The sequence below is a fragment of the Balaenoptera physalus genome (genome assembly GCF_965194825.1).
Source record: "Balaenoptera physalus genome assembly, chromosome: 21".
NCBI classification, from domain to species: domain Eukaryota; kingdom Metazoa; phylum Chordata; class Mammalia; order Artiodactyla; family Balaenopteridae; genus Balaenoptera; species Balaenoptera physalus.
The window spans coordinates 32,223,802-32,242,611 of NC_138902.1; the positions used below are offsets into that span (position 1 = coordinate 32,223,802).

The 18,810-nt window shown below is 43.0% G+C and overlaps 1 protein-coding gene across 7 annotated transcripts in view; it reads right to left on the reverse strand.

Moving 5' to 3' along the window:
- STOX2 (storkhead box 2) overlaps positions 1–18,810 on the reverse strand; it is a gene marked incomplete at its 3' end in the record, with an annotated part of 209,569 nt that overhangs the window by 113,501 nt on the left and 77,258 nt on the right. Inside the window, exon 1 of one of the 7 annotated variants that reach the window (XM_082444795.1) lies at positions 2,940–3,042. The exons of the other annotated variants lie outside the window; for them this stretch is intronic. Of the gene's footprint in view, positions 1–2,939; positions 3,043–18,810 lie in introns of those variants that run through there. 7 annotated transcript variants of the gene reach the window in all.

The following is an 18,810-nucleotide window of genomic DNA, read 5'->3' on the forward strand; positions in this document are numbered from 1 at the left end:
AGAAAGCCAGTGTCATGTGCCTAAGATACAGAAAGGGTACCCTAAAAAATTCAGTGAAGTAAGACTGTTATAAAATTTGAATATTAAAAATTAAAAATATTAAATATTTAATATTAAATATTAAATATTAAAAATTAAAATTAAATATATGTAATCAAATATCTAATTTATTTGTTTATCCATTCAAAACTGAAACTTGATAATAAGCAATTTGTAATCAGTAATCAATATTAAATAGTTTAAGGCAAAAATCAGACTGCACAATAATAAGACAATTATGTGTTTCAGTCTTATGTTAACTTGCACGGAGAAGCCTCAGTTCACATGTGAATGCAGCTGGAAATCATAAAAATATTTAACCATCTTCTCTGATACAAGATTTTGACACTGATGGTGAAGCACCTGACTCCTGTTCAACAAACTTTGTTACCTGAGATAAACCTCGGGATCTGTTTCTTTCTGCACATGCCACGTATATAGTAATATCCACTGCCCTCTTCTTTGAGAAAATACCCATGAGGCTCTTTTGTCAGGGTTTCGCGTCTCTCTTCAGAATGGTTAAAATATTCTCAGTAAAAGGATAAGAGTTTTAAACAAGTTGTTCAGTCAACTAAAGGAGCCCATTTCACCACGTTCTCCCTGTGCAGCCTCTACATCCAGTGGCCTCTTTCAATCTACCTCATACTAGAAACCTGTCTTGGCAAATTAGCACGTGTTGCAGCTATATTTGTTAATTTGAAGGACCTGCAGTTATACTCATAAGCTTCAGGGAATTAAAGCGAGCCCCGAAATGCCAGCATTTACAAAGCCAGGAGCCACTAGGCACGCTCTCACAGAGAGCAAGCTTCCTCTAGAAAGACCTAATATTTTCCTCAAACCCTAAGAGATGAATAGTGGACCTTCTCACTGAAAGCCAACACGCTTCAGAATGAAACAATGGTCCATTGGAGTCACCACACCTCTTCACAAGTTGAGGGGAAAAAAGGAGAAATTTAGTTGCCTGACTGACATGATTGACAGTTGTGACAATTCATTAAGTAAATCTTTCCATTTTCCGAATGCATCTCAGACTTGCCCTGCGTAGACAACAGTGAGTGACTTTGCTTCTACTGCCAACCTTCAGAGGCAACACAGGTCCTCCTGGACCACCAGAGACTTCAGCACAACTGAACGTGGTGTCTCCGTGAACTTTGTTCAGCTCATAATTGACTAACCACAAAAGACCAGCGAAAATCACAGTATAAGTGGGTTCCTCTGATTGTAGTGACTGGTCTCAGTCTTGGTGTGGTCAGAAAAGGTCAGCAAAATTGTAACTCTCATCATTTTATGAAGAAAAATACCTTATCTACACATTGAACAATTCCTTGAAGTATTTTGCCATGAGAGAACCAGTAGACTTTTGTGAGGTAGAAGACATTTCATGATTCCTCCTCATCTCATGACAAAATCATGAAGATCATGTGATCTGTAAATCCACTCACTGAGCACAGACAAACAATTATCAGGAGTAACATCCTAAAAGTAAAACACAGCACACACAGGGCCACACAGAAATGGCCCCCACCTCGTAGACCCTCACACGTCCCCGAGTGACACGTGGCATCAATCTGTAAGCCTTTGTTTCTTTTGTACTTTTTCCTTAAAAGATCGATATAAATACGAGTTCTCACTGTTCCTCAGCAATGTCAATTTCCGTCTCCAGACCTTCTCGGAGGCTGCCCTGTTTGCCTAAGATGACTATCACCTCCTTGCCCTCCTGGAAAACTCTCATTCATCCTTCAAGATTCAAATTGCAGTCAGTGCTCTGACAAACTTTCCCTCTTCTCCCTCTCTTTGCCTCCCACCCCGTCTCCTGCAGAGTTGGAAGCCCTGTCCCATCTATACAGCAATCTGTGGGCTTCCACGATGGTGCTTACAATGCTGTCACAGAATGCGGTACCGTACAGAGATATCCCCTGCCTCCCTGGCTTTCCGGTTCCTTGAGACCAATGACTGTTTTGTTCATTGAACAAACGTTCATTGAGCACTTGCTATGTGCTAAAGATGGCTACAAATTCTGGGATTCAAAGTTTAAAAACAAAATAGCAGCAATAAGAGCAAAACTGTCATTAAGGAGTCTCCATGCTCATGGGGGGAGATAACGGTAAACAAGTGAGTAAATTATACAGAATACGAAATAGCAATGAGTGGAGCGGAGGAAAATAACGCCGGGGAGGAAGGCTAAGATGAAGGTTTTCGACTTAAGATGGAGAGGCCAGGGAAGACTTCACTTCGTTCATCTTTTGAAGCCTCGTGCCTTTTAAAAGTGGGTCCTCTATAAGCAGGTGCCAGGATATGTTGATTTTTGGCCCTCTGCAGTGTTGTATTCCCCGCAGAAGCCCAACAAATGCCCATGGATTTATAAAGTGGTTTCAGGGTCGTAAAGGAATATTATACCTACTTTGTTTTCCCTCGGATCCACTAGTAGCTAAGGAATAATAAATAATGCCTTATGTTTGTATAGGACCTTACAGTTTATTGAGTCTCGTAAGGTCTGAGGTCAGCAAGGTAACATTTGTTATCATAATTAAAGATGAAAAAACGAAGGCTCAAAGGCAGTAAGTGACTTGCCCCAAGTCATACAGAGGTTGAAAAACCAGAATTCCTCTCTTGAGATTCCCAGTCTAGGATTTTTCCTGCCCTACCCTGCTGCCCCCATAATGACGGATGGGGGTAGTTACTAGATTTAGGGTTATATGTTAACTGCTTTTGGGTAGTCTGAATGAAGTTCACAGAAATCTTTATATTGCTAGAATAGTCCCCCAATTTCTAAGTTATTATAAGTTTTGATGAATATATGTGCGTGTGAAAGAGAAGACAAATTTCTCTGGATGACTTAAATGACTCCCTCGGTTGGTTTATACAGATGGTGCATGAGATTTAGACTTAAATCCACACACCTCCTTCAGACTAATCAATCTTGAAAGTTTTCTTTTCTCAATTCTGTTTGCAGGTCACCACAGAGCTGCTTCCCAAGCCAGTGAAAAACCACACGACAACACAGATGGATTTTAAAGGAGGAATCTTTTTTTCAACACGTCGCTTCCTGTGATTCAAAGAAATGTTATACGTGAACAATTAAAATCATATATGAAAAAATAAGCAAAGCTCCAATAGTTTCCTGTTCTATCAAATTACAATAATTTTTTAAAAGATATTTAAATTCCTGACTCTATTTAAGAACAACTACTTTAACTCCCAGCAAATTATAGGACTTTTATGTGATATCATTTAATAATTACTAATAACATTTTAACTTTAATATAGAATAAAAAATACATAGATGAGATTAATAATTTCTACTAAGTCCATTGGAGAGATTTTTTTCCAACTTTCCTTCAATATTTCAAAATTTAAGTAATTAGTCTTCTGGTTAATAATCTTTAGTATTCCTATTATTATTCATTTGATACTTTAAAGGTGCTATGAGACTTCTATTTCAAACAGAGAGGGTTAACTATAACCTAATAATCATTTGCAGTAGCTTTCATTAGTTACCATGTTATTTATTATTCAACTAGGACATTTTTTTTCAAGTAAAAAGGATGCTATTAATTACACTAGGACAAAACGCTTGACCAGAACCCTCCTGGTCCAACAGGGACATATGATCACTCTACTTTTAGTGAAAGAAGGCTGGTCAAAAAGTATAATTTTGGCTTTATAAGAGGAAAAAATAAATGTAAGTGGGGAGACAAGAAAAACTGCCAGTATGATCAGATATTTTAAAATGTAAAGTAGTAGCATTTGGGGGTGTCACCATATACTCTTCTTTGTCCCCTGACTAATGGGGGTGGAGGCGCAAAGACCTGTGGCCAAAGTTTAATTTTTGGCAAGACATATATTGCATTGGTTCTGCTATGATCCCATTTACCCAAACCAAAAATTGGCTGAGATAATTCCATCTGATGGCAAACGCTTCCTGTAAGGAGAATACACAATACAGCATAACCTGCAGTCCCCAGCCTTTCCCCCGCCTTGTTTTCCCAGTTCCCACAAAGAACGAGGGACTACCTTCTTAAGAGACCAGCGGGGGCTCCCTCCAGGCCACCAAGCTGAGTGCTGGCAGCAGGGGGAAGGGACAAGTGCCAAGTCCTAACATTTTGCATGTGGGCTGCGCTTTGTAACACAGACTAGACTAGAGGTGAGCGCCCGCCCTCGTTTCAGCCTACAGGTGGGTTTCGTGTGGACACACCTTTGTGCCAGTCAGGAAACTGCTACCTCTCTGTCTTCGTGGCTTCTCAGAAGAAAGGAGTAAGATATCCTAGAAATGGGAAAAGGCCAAACCCAAATAAGAAGCTACGAGAAAGAGACAGAAGGCAATAAAGGAAAGAGAAAGTTGAATCCAGAGATAGGATGGAGACACTGTTTTGCGACACAGTTTTCTTCCAAAATCTTAGAGGGAAGCTGATTTCCAGAGAATATCTGATCTGGCTTCCTGGCTCCAGACACTGCGTGTTTAAACATCTCCAAGTTCTTGGAGGTGAGCCTCCTACAGAGTTTTCCAGAGCCAGGACACATTTTTAGACCTAAATTATTTCAGTTTCAGACCTAAAGAAATCCATCCATGTTTGGTGTTGACAGATAAATGTATTCATAGAGCCAGCACCTATATGCTACTGAATGGGTGGCATGGCAAATGGGATATTTGAAATTTAGATCCTGTAACAATTGAAATATAACTTGCTTAGATGAGAGGCTAAACACGTCTTAAGTATGCATCAATTATGAGAACATCCAATTTGCTTTCACGTGTCATGACAGACCATTATAATCAACACCATAACCTCAGCAACTAAAACAGAAAAGCTTAAAAGGAAGTGATTTTATGCACTTGTCAGAGTTCACAAATGACCAAGTTCAAGAGCTGCAGCACTGCACTGTACCCATGAAATCAAGGCAAAATGTTCCTCCAGCCGTGTGCACCTGCAGGTTTCCGGGAGGTGGCTCACAGGCCGTAGAACAGGAGAACAGAGGGGAGAGGCCCTGAGCCATCTTGGAGGGGCACAGTTCTCTCCATCCCCCGCCCAGAATCTTGCTCAGGCAAGGATTTCCCTGCAAGGATTTTGCTAAGGCGGAAGAGTTTAGGAGTTAAAAGTGATTACTCTGGAGTACATCTCTCAGTGCCTGAATCCCAGCATCTCTACTTCCCAGCCGGGCAACCTCAGACATGTCCTACAAACAGCTCAATCCCTCAGTTTTTCCTCTGTAACATGGGGAAGCCAAAAGTGCCAATTTAACGGGGTTGTTCTGAGGATTAAATGAAATATGTGCCTGGCAATCACTTAGTGCTCAGTAAATGTTAATTTAATTCATTTTAGTTGACACCCTCGACCGGGTCCAGCACTGAACACACCCTGGCTGCCAAGTCAGGTGGTGCGCCCCCTGGGAAGCTCAGAAAGTTCTTTATTGTGCCCTGCTAAATCATTTAAGTAGTCTCTTTCTCTCTTAATGTCTTCTCTTCTTCTATTCTTTCAGTGATTACCCCGATATTTCAACAGGCATCCTTGAACTTGAAAAAAATCTAAAATAAATCACCATCTCCATATTCTCCCAAACAACACAAATACCTGACAATGATTCAACTCTGTACAAACATATATTGGCTCCCAGGTTATTGTTTCATTTCCTTCCTTCCTTCTTCCTTTCTTTCTTCCTCCATCTCCTGCTTCTTTTCCCTCCCTCTCCTCCCTCCCTCCCCCCTCCTCCCTTCCTGCCCCCCTCCACCCTCCCTCTCCCCCTCTCCTCTCTGTCCCCCGCCCTTTCTTTTACTGTTTTAAATAGTCAAACCTTGTTGCAGTTTACCCTGTTTACCAGTTTCTTTGCTCAGCATGAACAGGCCAGTTCCCTTGGGGCTGAGTTGCTAGCTTAATGGTACAGAAATGTGGATGGAGCTAGATTTGCGTTTTACGAGATTGAAGAGCCAAGAAATGCTATGAAATATTTCACCTGGAAATTTATAGTGGTTTTTTTTTTTTATCCGGGGGCTTTTGAGGATATACGGTCTGCTATATTGCTGGAAATGGAATCAAGCAGCTCACTTTTTCTTTTGTCTCTGACAGGAAGAATTTCTTAATAATTATAAAATGTGAGTTTTTCACCAAAAAAAGAAAGAAAAATAGAGAACATTAAAAGAAACACACACACACTCATGAAACAGAAGTTCCCAGACATCCTTTACCATTTTCACAATCAGTCATTCATGATATGGTGATGGTCCCCTCTCTCTCTTTCTCTCCCCCTCCCTCCCTCCCCTCCCTCCCTTCCTCCCTCATCAGTGGGCTTAAGGCAACGTGGCCATGTGGCCATTCAGAGACCCGCTGAGAGGGCAACCCCTAAGAGGCAGCACAGCACAGCAAAGCTCAGGGAGACGGGGTGGGGGTGATGGAAAGCGCACCAGGCTGGTCCCAGGGTTCTTAAGCTCATGTCTTCCTTCCACTACGAACTTCCTCTGGCATCTTGAGCAAGTGTCACGTAACTTCTCTGCTCCTGTGTTGTTTTACCCACCAACCTCAACGAGGTACTGGAGAAGATAAGAGCTCTGTGAAGAACACTTAAGTAAGGAGGAAGAACACCAGCACGCAAGTTCTATGCCAGCCTTTAATAATTCCCAGTAGTCAACTCACCAAACCTCTATGACTCTCAATATCTTCATTTAGAAAAGGTGGGAACTGCACTCAACAGCTGCCGTGTCCCTTTCCTGGTTCAAACACCATGACGTGCTGTTATAAAGCGATGAGAAATATGCAGACATTCTGAAGGCTATGCAAAGCACTACATCTCACTTCTATTGACACTTAGAAGAGTTGATGAGGGCCAGAGTAATAATAAATACATGGTAAGTCACTGTTCTATTTCTTTGTGACTTTGAGATGATAATAAAGCAAGTCATGGTAAAATTTTACTTTGGAACAACAGGAAGAGTAAAAAGAAATTCTTAGGAACTCAGAATTTGACACTATTGGTTATGTCAGTTCAATGCTAAACACAGAATTTGAAGTCAGGTCCCAGTTTAAGTCCTGGCTCAGCTTCTTACCTCCTCTGTGTCCCTGAACAAATTATTTACCCTCTATAAGCCTGGGTCTTCTCATCTTCAAAGTAAGAACGGTAAAAATATATAGTGGTCAATTTAAATAAGATAATATATGTAGAGCTCTTGGCTCAGTCTTGTATCCAGGAAGTCCCTGCCATCAAAGATGAGCAAGTGGGCTAAAACTTAGTAAAGTCAAGGATTTTCACTAAGTATTTACCTGATTAAGACTTAGTCTTATTTGGGGGAGAAAAGCTTGTTTTGTTTCCCAAATACTAAAGAAAAATAGAAGTAGCAACGCAGCTCTACTTGGTGTTTGCTGGGCAAAAAACAAAGGATTGCGGTCTGGGCAGAAAACACCCACCAAATGAGATGCCCAGGTACTCCCTCATCTTCCCCACTGATCTGGGACCCTCCACCCGTGTACAGATCACCAGCAGCTGTGTCTGTTCAACAACACTGCCTAAGCCAGCACCTCGGACCCTCCAGGGGGCCGGCCCGCCATGCAGGGCACCTCTCCCATCCCCTTTGGCACAGCTCGTGGCCATCCTCCAACACAGAGCAGATTTGGAAACCATTAAAGTTCCAAAGAGAAGATGAGTAAAATTTTAGTAAAAATTGGTACCATCGATGAAGCATTATATTGTAGAAAGCACAACACTCAAAGCCCTCCATAGACTGGGGCCTTAAATCCCAGGGATTTTAACCTCAGATGACACAATGGCATGGTCTCACGGCCTCTGCACCTCCTAAGAGGTAAAGCCTCCACCCTTTCTGATCCTACTCAGTCCCCCAATGGCATGCACGCACACATCGGGCGCTGCCAGAGACCATACACACTGCCCTGAGTTCACCCTGGCTCCCGGGCCCATGTGATCAGTCTGCCTGGTTTTCTATCTCCTCGTCAATCTCTGATTCTTGGTCAGATCTCCCCGTTTTGAAGTCTTCTGTGTGTTGACCTGTGTTTCTAACTGTGGTCTATCTCCCCTTCACAGTGTGGGCATGCCACCCAGGCTCTCCTCCCACCAAATGAAGGTACCACCTTCAACTTCGGCCTACCTGTCGCTGGCTTCCCCACCCACGCTGGTCCCACCTCAGCTCCGACCTGACCTAACGGATGGCGGAAGTGGGGCAGACACAAGCCAGGGAGGCATAAAATATGGCATCCAAATATACAGGCAAAGGGTAAGGGCACCGGAGGGGTGGAGGATAGGTATGAATCGAAAATTAGGGGGGTCTTTCTTCTGCAAGAGGGCATTGGGGATTTCACTTCCGGATCGAGAGAGCTGAAAGGAAGCAGTTGGCATATCTTTATCAAACTAGGAAGACTTAAAGGAAGAGGTAGGAAGGGAGAGAGAAATTAACATGCTGAGAGGAGACCATCCTGGGACATGGAGCTTGTGCAGGGGACCGGAAGTCAAGAATGAACGGAGAGGAAGTGTCGGTGGAGAGAAGCAGAAGTGAGCCAGTGACCCTGGACTCAGGCTGTGCCTGGCAGGTGCCCCTGCAGACCTCGTGCCCGTCCCCAGCCAGGGCCCTCCAGTGCCAAGGTCCTCTGATTCTAAGTTGCTGCAATGCTGGAAAAAAGAAAGTTCACTTTGCTCAAAGGCTCAGGCCCATCAAACTTTACTAACTTAATGTTTTCATTTTTATTGTTTGTTTGTTTAAGGTGAGAATTCGTGTGCATTCGTTTGCTAGGGCTGCCAGAACAAAATACCACAAACTGGGTAGCTTCAACAACAGAAACCGTCCCACAGTTCTGGAGAAATCCAAGATCAAGGTGTGCGCAGGGTGGGTTCCTTCTGAGAGCTGGGAGGTAGGATCTGCTCCAGGCCTCACTCCTAGCTTCTGGCGCTTCGATGCATATCTGTGTCCAAATTTCACTGTTTTATAAGGACACCGATCACATTGGATTAGGGGCCACGCTACTCGATTATGACCTCATCTTAACTAACTGCATCAGTAACAACCCTATTTCCAAATAAGGTCAGATTCTGAGGTCCCGGGGGTTAGGACTTCAACATAGGAATCTGGGGGGCACACAATTCAACCTGTAACAGTGTCATTGATGACAATCCTTGGACTCCTTCAAACTCCTAAACCAAAGCTGGATTCATTCAGAAAAATAAATAAGTAAACCAAGCGAGATGGCCCAATAATGCTTCAAGAACTTTTTCGGCAGCTTATAAAAGCAAAACTTCCCTTTTGAGAAAACTTGTGCATATCACTTACACAGGAAAGAAGCCAACTGGTTTTCTGTGCTTGAGAGAAAGGGAGCATTTGCCCCTTTCCCTCGTCCAAAGCCAAATTAGCCCAAGAAATAAGGGGTAAATCAGCTCTGCCCTATGGCCACCTGCATAATTGCGGGGTTTGAACACTTTCCAAAAGAATGAAGTGGGAGAAAGGGGTGGGGGAAAAGCAACACTTGAGATGTTTAACTCTCATTAACAGGAGCAAGAATCTGTCTCGTTCCTGTGCAGACTGTGTGAACCTCTAGCTTCTTCCTTGCCAAGCTCCAGGGCCCATAAATAAGCAAGTCAGAATAAGAAGTAACCACAGGATTGGCAAAGAGCAGGCAGGAGCACACATCTGGAGGGCACAACAGAGAGGCGGGGCGTACAGGGTCTAGAGGCCGCCTGCCCAGGTAAATGCACTGGGCCACTGACCATCCCCGTATGATCACCCCGAGTCTCAATTTCCTCAACTGGAAAATGGGGATAATAATAGAACTCAGGGCTGCTGTAAGATTCAAATCAATTAATCCACATGAACTGCTTAGACAATGCCTGGTACAGAGAAGGCACTGCAAATGTTAGCCACTGTTTGTACTGCTTGGGAGGCATAGGCTTGGGGGGGGGCGGTTCTTGCTTGGAGCCTTGAATCCCCATCCTTTGAAAAATGAACTTGTCTCATAAATAAAAAGAAAATGGAGATCTCCAACACCCTATTTTTCTCCCACGGTGAAAGAGGATACAGATGCGTCTAAGATACTTGCCTCCATCCTCAGGTATTAAAAAGATCCTGGATCTAACACTTATCAGATGCATAACCTTGAGCAAAGTCCAAAAATCTCTCCTAGGCCTTCGTTTCCTCCAAGGTAAAATGGGAAAAGTGGCTTTCTCTTAATGTGTGTGAAGAATAAATATGAAAATGTATGTAGTGCGCTCAGCAGAGTAACTGCTAATGACTGGTGAAGGGTTTGGTCGTGAGCGGCAACACGTCTGATTATAAACGGGGAAAGGAAGGTCGATTCTGGGCCTCTAGAAGCCTTTACACTGCCTTAGTGACAACTGTGGTGGTAGGGGGGGAGTTTCCTTTCTAAGGACATATTACTTTATCTCTCTCACTGTATAAACCCCTGATGTGGGGCTTCCCTGGTGGCGCAGTGGTTGAGAATCTGCCTGCCAGTGCAGGGGACACGGGTTCGAGCCCTGGTCTGGGAAGATCCCACATGCCGCGGAGCAACTGGGCCCGTGAGCCACAATTACTGAGCCTGCGCGTCTGGAGCCTGTGCTCCACAACAAGAGAGGCTGGGACAGTGAGAGGCCCACGCACCGCGATGAAGAGTGGCCCCTGCTTGCCGCAACTAGAGAAAGCCCTCGCACAGAAACGAAGACCCAACACAGCCAAAAATAAATAAATAAATTTTTTAAAAAAACAAAAAACCCTGATGTGAATGATGTTCTCCAGCTAAGACATCCTTGTGCAAGGCAGGGCTGCACAGCCCTGCATCAGGACCATCGCATAATGGTCCTGAGCTGATGTGCCATAGAAAAGGCTCACAACATGGAGAGGAACGTGTTGTTCAAGGACCTCGCATGATTCTTCATGCGTAGAAGGCTTTTAACGAGTATTTGTAGGAGGGAGGGAGGCGGAGAAGAAAGGAGGTGATGATGGGAGTTGTCATCAAGGATTGTTTGTTCTATGTTCAAGCAGAGGGATGTCAGTGTTTAGGGCAGTGCTTTTCAGAGGGTAAACAGATAGTTGAGAGAAAGATGGTTAGAGGAAAAAGACTTAGTTGTTGCCCCTCCTTTGCTATGTATCTTGCCCTACTAATACCTGCCTAATTCCAGCCTGGTTCTCTCTTCATTCACACCTGGGAAGCCCTGTGACAGCGTGCCAAGAGCTGCAGACACAGAGCAGCTGCCCAAGCGCCAGCTCTTTCCCCACTTCTTTTGTGTCCCCAAGTATCCCCAATGGGCTCACAGACACGCAGGCAGGATTTATTCTCAACGTGTGTGTTGTTGAAACATCCAGGGAGTCCCACAGTTAGAAACATCCCATTTACAAAGCATCTCTTGGGTACAAGACCCATCTCCAAGGACGCCTTCCCAATGCCCATCCTTTCTGCTTTGCAAGAACCAACCTGAACGACCCTTATCTTGCATCTGTCTACACCTTCTGGCAACCATCTGAAACCCTGCCACAGCCTCTGGCTTTCATACCCTGCAGGGCCCCCTCCTTCTGCCCCCTGCTCTTTTTTCCCTTCCACAATCCTCTGTGTCCACCCTGTCACTTGGGCCCTAATCTCTGGGGCCAGAGAAGTTCACTCCCTCTGGCCAGCAGCCTCAGAGGACACTGGACTCAAAGTCCTTTTCCATGCAAACACTGGCATAGAGGGGGCTACAGTGCCCCTGTGTAGGGGACTTTCTATTGGCTGGGGCCTTGAGCTATTGGCCAAATGTAATAAATGAACTTTAAAGACATATGCATTTTTTAAAAAATTAATTAATTAATTAATTTATTTATTTTTGGCTGTGTTGGGTCTGCGTTTCTGTGCGAGGGCTTTCTCTAGTTGCGGCAAGTGGGGGCCACTCTTCGTTGCGGTGCACGGGCCTCTCACTGTCGCGGCTTCTCTTGTTGCGGAGCACAGGCTCCAGACGTGCAGGCTCAGTAGTTGTGGCTCACGGGCCTAGTTGCTCCCTGGCACGTGGGATCCTCCCAGACCAGGGCTCGAACCCGTGTCCCCTGCATTGGCAGGCAGATTCTCAACCACTGCGCCACCAGGGAAGCCCAAGACATTTGCATTTTTAAAGGAGGGTTTCCTACAAATCCCACCATCAGAGAGTTACACAGCAAAAGGATGAAAGAGGAGGACCTCGGGAAGATGGCCTATCAGTGAGGGAGACACAGAGATGCTATTCAGCCACCGGGCTGGACGTGCACGTCTTTAGCTTCCAGAAGCTGGGGCATCTCCTCTTCCCTCCTGGGCACCACTAACACAGCAAAGAAGAGGCAGCCAGCCCCGGCGCAGTCCCACAGCTGCAGGAGAATCACCGTAGCTCAAGCCTGGCGAGGAGGCCGCACACAGGAGGGGAGGATGGCACAAGGCAGGCCTTCGGAGACCCTGGTGGTCACAAAACAGCTGCTCCAACTACAGGATTTTTCAGTGATGTAATCCCTCTCTCTCTTTTTTTTCTGAAACACGTGTCCTTCTTAGACCAGCCAAATGCAATGGCAGAGAGAAGAGGTAAAACAAACATACAACAACAACAAACACTGCAAAAGATGAGGAGGGAGGCCTTCGTTCAGATTTGGAAAGGTGGTGCGGGGCCAACTGATGACTGTGATGGAGGTGGGAGGAAAAACTTTCAGCAAATCTCCAGGCTGGCTGTGGCCCCAGTAACCACATGACAGGTGTATTATGTCCCGGAAGTGACTCTGACCTAGATAGAGCGAGTCTCCGGCGCGTTTCAGATCACACTTCTCTCCACTGTTAAGTTTCGGGTGTGTGATGACAGGAACACAGTACCAAGCACGCAGCTGTACTTCCACGGCTAAGTTTTTTCTTTTCTACCGGCTGGTTTATACACTGGGGTGTTCACTTTCATGACGCTGCCTGCAGGAAAATCTTGCTTCCTGCTTCTCATCCCCAGGATCCAACTTTTCCTAATTTTTCTCTAAGGAAGAAAAAGCCTCCTGTAAACATTTCTGGCGTTAGCCAGCTTGCCAAAATTCCTAACTTTCTCATTACTGCAGACAAGCATTGAGGAGATTTTTTGTTTTGGACTTTGTATCCTGCAACTCAAATTCCACGCCCATCTGAATGTGTTAATGAGATGGGGTCGTCATTCAAAACCGGCTCTTGGCTTCCATCACTGAAGACATTTAACAGAAGGAGTTGAAGTAATAAGAAATGCACTATCAACCGTGTCTCCCAAAAGAATCAACATGTCTCCCCTAACTTGTAGTGAAGAGAATGTGTCCCCAACCATAAAATATTTTATATCCCATGCTAGGAAACTAGAGCTCTAGGAGCTGAAGGTATTCACATATGCTGACACAAAGGAAAAATCTGTCACGAACCTGCCACCAAAAATAGCCACGACTTTCTCCTTTTCCGTGGTAACAAGTTTCTTTCATACACTGATACTTGACTTGAAGGGATACAAAGACAACAGCTGCAATGTCTTTGGAAAACATCACATTAAAATTTACTAGTTTAGGTAGAAAGGAGAATTAAAATACTGCAAAATCAAGTGAATATCTAGTAAATTCCTTGGTGATTGTAAACTCGTGGCATGTTTTTATCAGTGATTTTGACAGTCCTTTATAGCCCCTCTCTCTTTTCATTGACCTAAAATGCCCACCATTCTTAACTGCATGTGTTTCGCCTTTGAAAGGAAAAATATATTTGAAATAAAATGGTCATACAATATTTATAACAGATTTTTTTAAACAAACTATAGGATATTTGATAACATTATGGAATTACTGCTAATTTATTTCAGTTAATAATAGTATTGTGGTTATGCTTTTTAAGTGCTGATCTTTTGGAGGTGCATACTGATATATTTATGGGTGACATAATACGACGTCTGGATTGCTTCAAAATAATCTGGGGTGGGAGAGTAGGTAGGGATATAGATGAAACAAGATGAATCATGAATTGAACATTGTCGAAGCTGGCTATTGGGCTTGTGTTTCTACTCTCTCTACTTTTCTGCACATTACAAACTGTGCAAAATAAAAGGAAAAAAAGTAACAGCTATATAAAGTGGTCTAAGTTTTTAAAATCTCCAACAATAACATACATTCCTTGGAAAATTTTCCTCCTGAGTCTGACGAGAGGTGAAAACTATCACTACATCCTATTCTGAAATCAGTGACCAAGACACTGGAACAGGAGTTAGGCAACTGGGGTTCTAGCCTGGGTTTTGCCACTTTCGGGCTTTGTGACCTTAAAACAAGTCCTTTGACTTCTGTGGGCTTCGTTGCTTCATTTCTAAAGCAAATGGGTCAGACCAGAAGTTTCCCAAGGTCTCTTCCAGCTATAAGATACTATGAAATATGAAGCCCACTTAAAAATAAGCAGCAAAATATCCAGACAAGCAGTTTAAAGGGCAACTCAGGCATAGTAAATCCTAACAGCTGCTAAAACTCTACAACACATTTGTCCAACTACAAGAACTAAGCATTCAACCTAAATGTTGGGAGAAAGATATTTTTCTGACGTTGGCCAAAGTCTTGGCTTTGTTTCCTCTTTATGCAGCCAGAGGTAAACTCCAGAACTGGGATGGAATGAAGTGATAGAATTTAACTGAATTAAGTTTCGCTGAACTCTTGCAATGGCCCAGGATTAACTGACCTACTGGGTAATGGGAAAGAGTTTTATGTCTGGGAAATGCCCTGTTTTCGCTTTTGTAATTGCTAAAAAAAAAGTGGAAACCCAGAACTCAAGAACCCATAAAGATCGATATAAATGGAGAGTAAAGGGTCAAAGAGCAGAAAACTCCATATACAGAAACACAAAGCCAGGTCTGACGTGGATCAAGGGAATGGCGTTTCATCTCAGGGATTCAGTTTCCCAAATTCCATTTGGAAGTCCTCACAAAGAGAGAATAGACTGGAATCTGTTTTAGAACAAACAATTCCACTGTAATTTTTCAGAACAATGAGTTGGGTATTTATGTACATTAGATCTGAAGCCCTAATATCTGTCACTTACCCATACTTCTCATAAAGCATATTGCAGAATGGTACTTTAGCTGGGGCCCTCATTACATGTAATTAATTCAGTTCTAGGTCAGTTCAAGCTCAAACCAGTCGAAATCAGTTATTTTAAAGTTGTTGGTTCAAATTAGTTTCCACCTCCCAAACGGAGATGCCTAAAGATATATCTATCTATAATAATTTTGGTCATTATCTGCTGGTATTATGAAGCTACATGGGTGATGGCTCACATGCCAGAGAGAGAATAAAATCAGATGGAAAATTTAAATCGTGGTATGAAATAGGCTTGAGTGAGGATGAGAATAACACAATTAAACATAGAAAAATTACTCTGTGCATTTCTGACTAAACAGCATCCTACATAGAGATTGCAATATTTTTATTAGGCTTTTCTATATACACCCATGTTGAATTCTGGTTTTCAAAAAACAACACTTTGATTTAGTCATTTAACAAATACTTAAGAGCCTAAAATGTGCCACAGTGATGTCCTTTCAATTCACTGAACAAGCCTTTTCTTGTTCTCCATGATTTGGCTTAAGATTTCCTCTCCCTCCTGGTGCCTGAGGTTGTACTTCTTGCCTGGACAATCTCTGAGCTTATAGGTAACTTCAGCAGCCCTTGGAGCTCAGATAAGATAATTTTACTTCAATCTCATTGAAGGTGAAAAGGATCTTTAAGAGGTTGGCACCACCCTACTGTACTGTTTGTCATATTTAAAGAAATTTTCACCCTCATTCTTTCACTTGGTACCTGAAACAAGAAAACCCAACCAATGAGACAAAACTAACTGCTATCTATACAGTGGTCTAAATTTTAAACATCCAACAGTAATATGTATTCCTTGGAAAAATTTCCTCCTGAGAGTGTACACAGATGGGAAAAAAAATCACTAAATCCTATTCAGAAATAAATTACCAAACAGTCAAATCTACTACCCTACAATGTTCTTTATGTGTCAGAGGTAAGATGCTAAAATTTCACACTTTTGGTTCAAATTTTAAAATGAGAGGAAAATAATAAAATAATGTCTAATCTTTCTGCTGTCTCTTTCACTACCTTTTCTGGGTCTATCTCTCTCCATCTCTTATCTTTACGGGCACAAATCCCACGTTGATCCCAACCTAAACATTTCAGTCTTATCTTTTCCATCTTCCTGGCATCCAAACACACTTTTTCTGGTATAGTTCGTGTAGATGACAAAAATTACCTGTGTCTCTGATCTGGCCATGACATTGTCTTTTTAAAATTCTAACAGTATCTTTCAATTCCTCTGCAAAATTAGCACAATGCTTTGTCCTCCCCATCATGTCTTTTGGCTTGTTTGGTTGGTTGGCTGGTTGACTGGTTTATGCCTGGATATGTTAGGTTGGAATCAAATGGTCTGACAGCTGGCAAAGAAGACTTTTAAGGCCATCTGCTCCTACACCTGCATTGTATGGTCAAGAAAATGAGGCACGGAGTGAGTTTACCAAGGCCATGCAGCAAGCTGGCAGCCCAAAGTGGAGGAAGCCCCAGGTCTCTGACTCTGACTCAGTACTCTTTGTACCATAACACGCTCTCACCTTTTCATATTCCTCATTTCCATTCTTCCCAAGTATAACTCTTCTATTTACCATCTATTTATTATCTCACTCCCTAAGCCTCCTGTGAAGCCAGCCACACACCTAAAACAGTTCCCGCTCACCTCTCCCTCGACTCAGCAGCAGCAAACCAACTATGCCACTTGCAACTCCTAAAACTGTGCTCCATTAGGAGTTTGGGATTAACAGATAACACTACTATATATAAAAGAGATAAACAACAAGGACCTACTGTATAGCACAGGGAACTGTATTCAGTATCTTGTAATAACCTATAATAGAAAAGAATCTGAAAAAGAAAAAATATATATATATATGTGTAACTGAATCACTTTGCTGTACACCTGAAACTAACACAACATTGTAAATCATCTATACTTCAATAAAATAGAATAAAAAAATAAAACTCGGCTCCAGATTTCTCCAAGAAGCTAATATACACAGCTGTCCATTGCAAAATGGGGAAATGTGCAACACAAATGCTAGGGATCCAACATTGCTAATGATAAATGACGTCGTTGAGATGTACCTTACTTTAACTTACGGCTACACAAGCCTTACCGACAGAACCACCATCGGAAGAGAAGTTACTAACCGTATCCCACTGGCCTGTCGCATTCTCAACCCATGTAAGATGTTCAGTTGCTGGTGAAACCACCCACTGAGGGAGCTCTGTGGCTGCCTCCATAGCACGCTTCTGGGAATTTTTATTCTCTGGGAACACTGTACCTATACCTGCATCTGATGCATCGGCTAAGAGTAGGAAGGTGTGTGAATGGTACATGCAGGGTCCAGGGAGGAGGGGAAGGACGGGACGAGGAGAGGGAGTGGGGAGAGCAGCTATAATAGGCGGGCAGGGTCCCATGGGCAATGGGTCAGCGGAGGCTGGGATGAGGCTGTCTGAGGTCACTGCAGCTAATTTATACCAACTTCCCCACACACACATATACCCTTCAAACACGAAACTAATGACACGTACAAGTTAATCTGAGAGAGATTTGTGGCTCTTTATCTTTTGTGGAAACAGGCTGTGAGCACTTGAAGTTGACTGTTGTTAAGTGCCAAGTCCTTTCATTACTCCAGCTATTTTTTACATGACAGATACCATTGTGCAGATTTCATCACAGCTTACAACTTCAAAAAAAAACTATCAATGAGTAAAGAACAATTCCAGAGAGTGGGGCTTTCATTGTAATTCTTTGGGTAAAAGAAAAACAAAGCAAACCCCCTCCCAAAAAAATTAGGTTTACCCCTTACAGGCTATGCTTTGTGTTCCTAATCTCAATACAAAGGTTAGGATTAAAAGCAGTGGCATTAAAATCGCCTGCAGTCCCCGCTTTGAAGTCTAATGATGACAATAGCTGAAATCTTTGGCAACTTTTGAGAAGGCAGAGTCCTTCAAAATCCTTTGAAATGTTAAATACTAAATTGAAGAAGTCGTTATAGAGGAAGATTTTTCATAAAAGGTGCACAATGAACATCCTTTTTAAATTCACACTCATTCACTTTTCTTTCAACACCAAAACTGCATGCATGTTCCCGATTTGCTATTGTCTGCAATTGGAATTCAGAATCAAAATCAGGAACCAACTTCCAGGATTAAGAGCAGGAAACAATTGTTAAAACAGAATAGTCGGTCCTTACGGAGTGACAAATATTTCTTACTTTGGAACTGCTCTCACTTTTTATGGGGCAAACCCTCCATTGAAGACCTAAGAGAAAACCTTTCCCAAAAGCAATCAAAAACTGTTTACTATCTCCAGCAAGGCCCGGCCTTGGCAAAGTTATAGAAAAGGAGCTTGAGCTGGACAGCTCTCTGCGTGGGGATCCAGCTCTCCTGGGTGCAAATCACAGCTCTTTCTGCGGCTAGCAGGTGGCCTTGGATGACTTCCTAAGCTGCCTGGAGCTCAGTTTCCTAGTCTAAAATATTCCAGTGATCATTCTTACCGCAAAATACTGTTGTCAGGATTTAATGGGATAAATTATGTGAAAGAGTTAAGCACAGTGTGGCATCAGGTAGGTGTTTAGAATTCTTAACAGAGTTTAAAAACAAAAAAACAAAAAAAACCTTTATCCTCAACCAGAAGCTCAAAGCTTCCATGAATCCTACCCCGGTGCCCATAGGATGCAAAACAATATTCCAACCAAAGTTACAGGTCTGTTTCCTTCTTTCATCCACGCTAATCTTCATATATTTGGACCCAT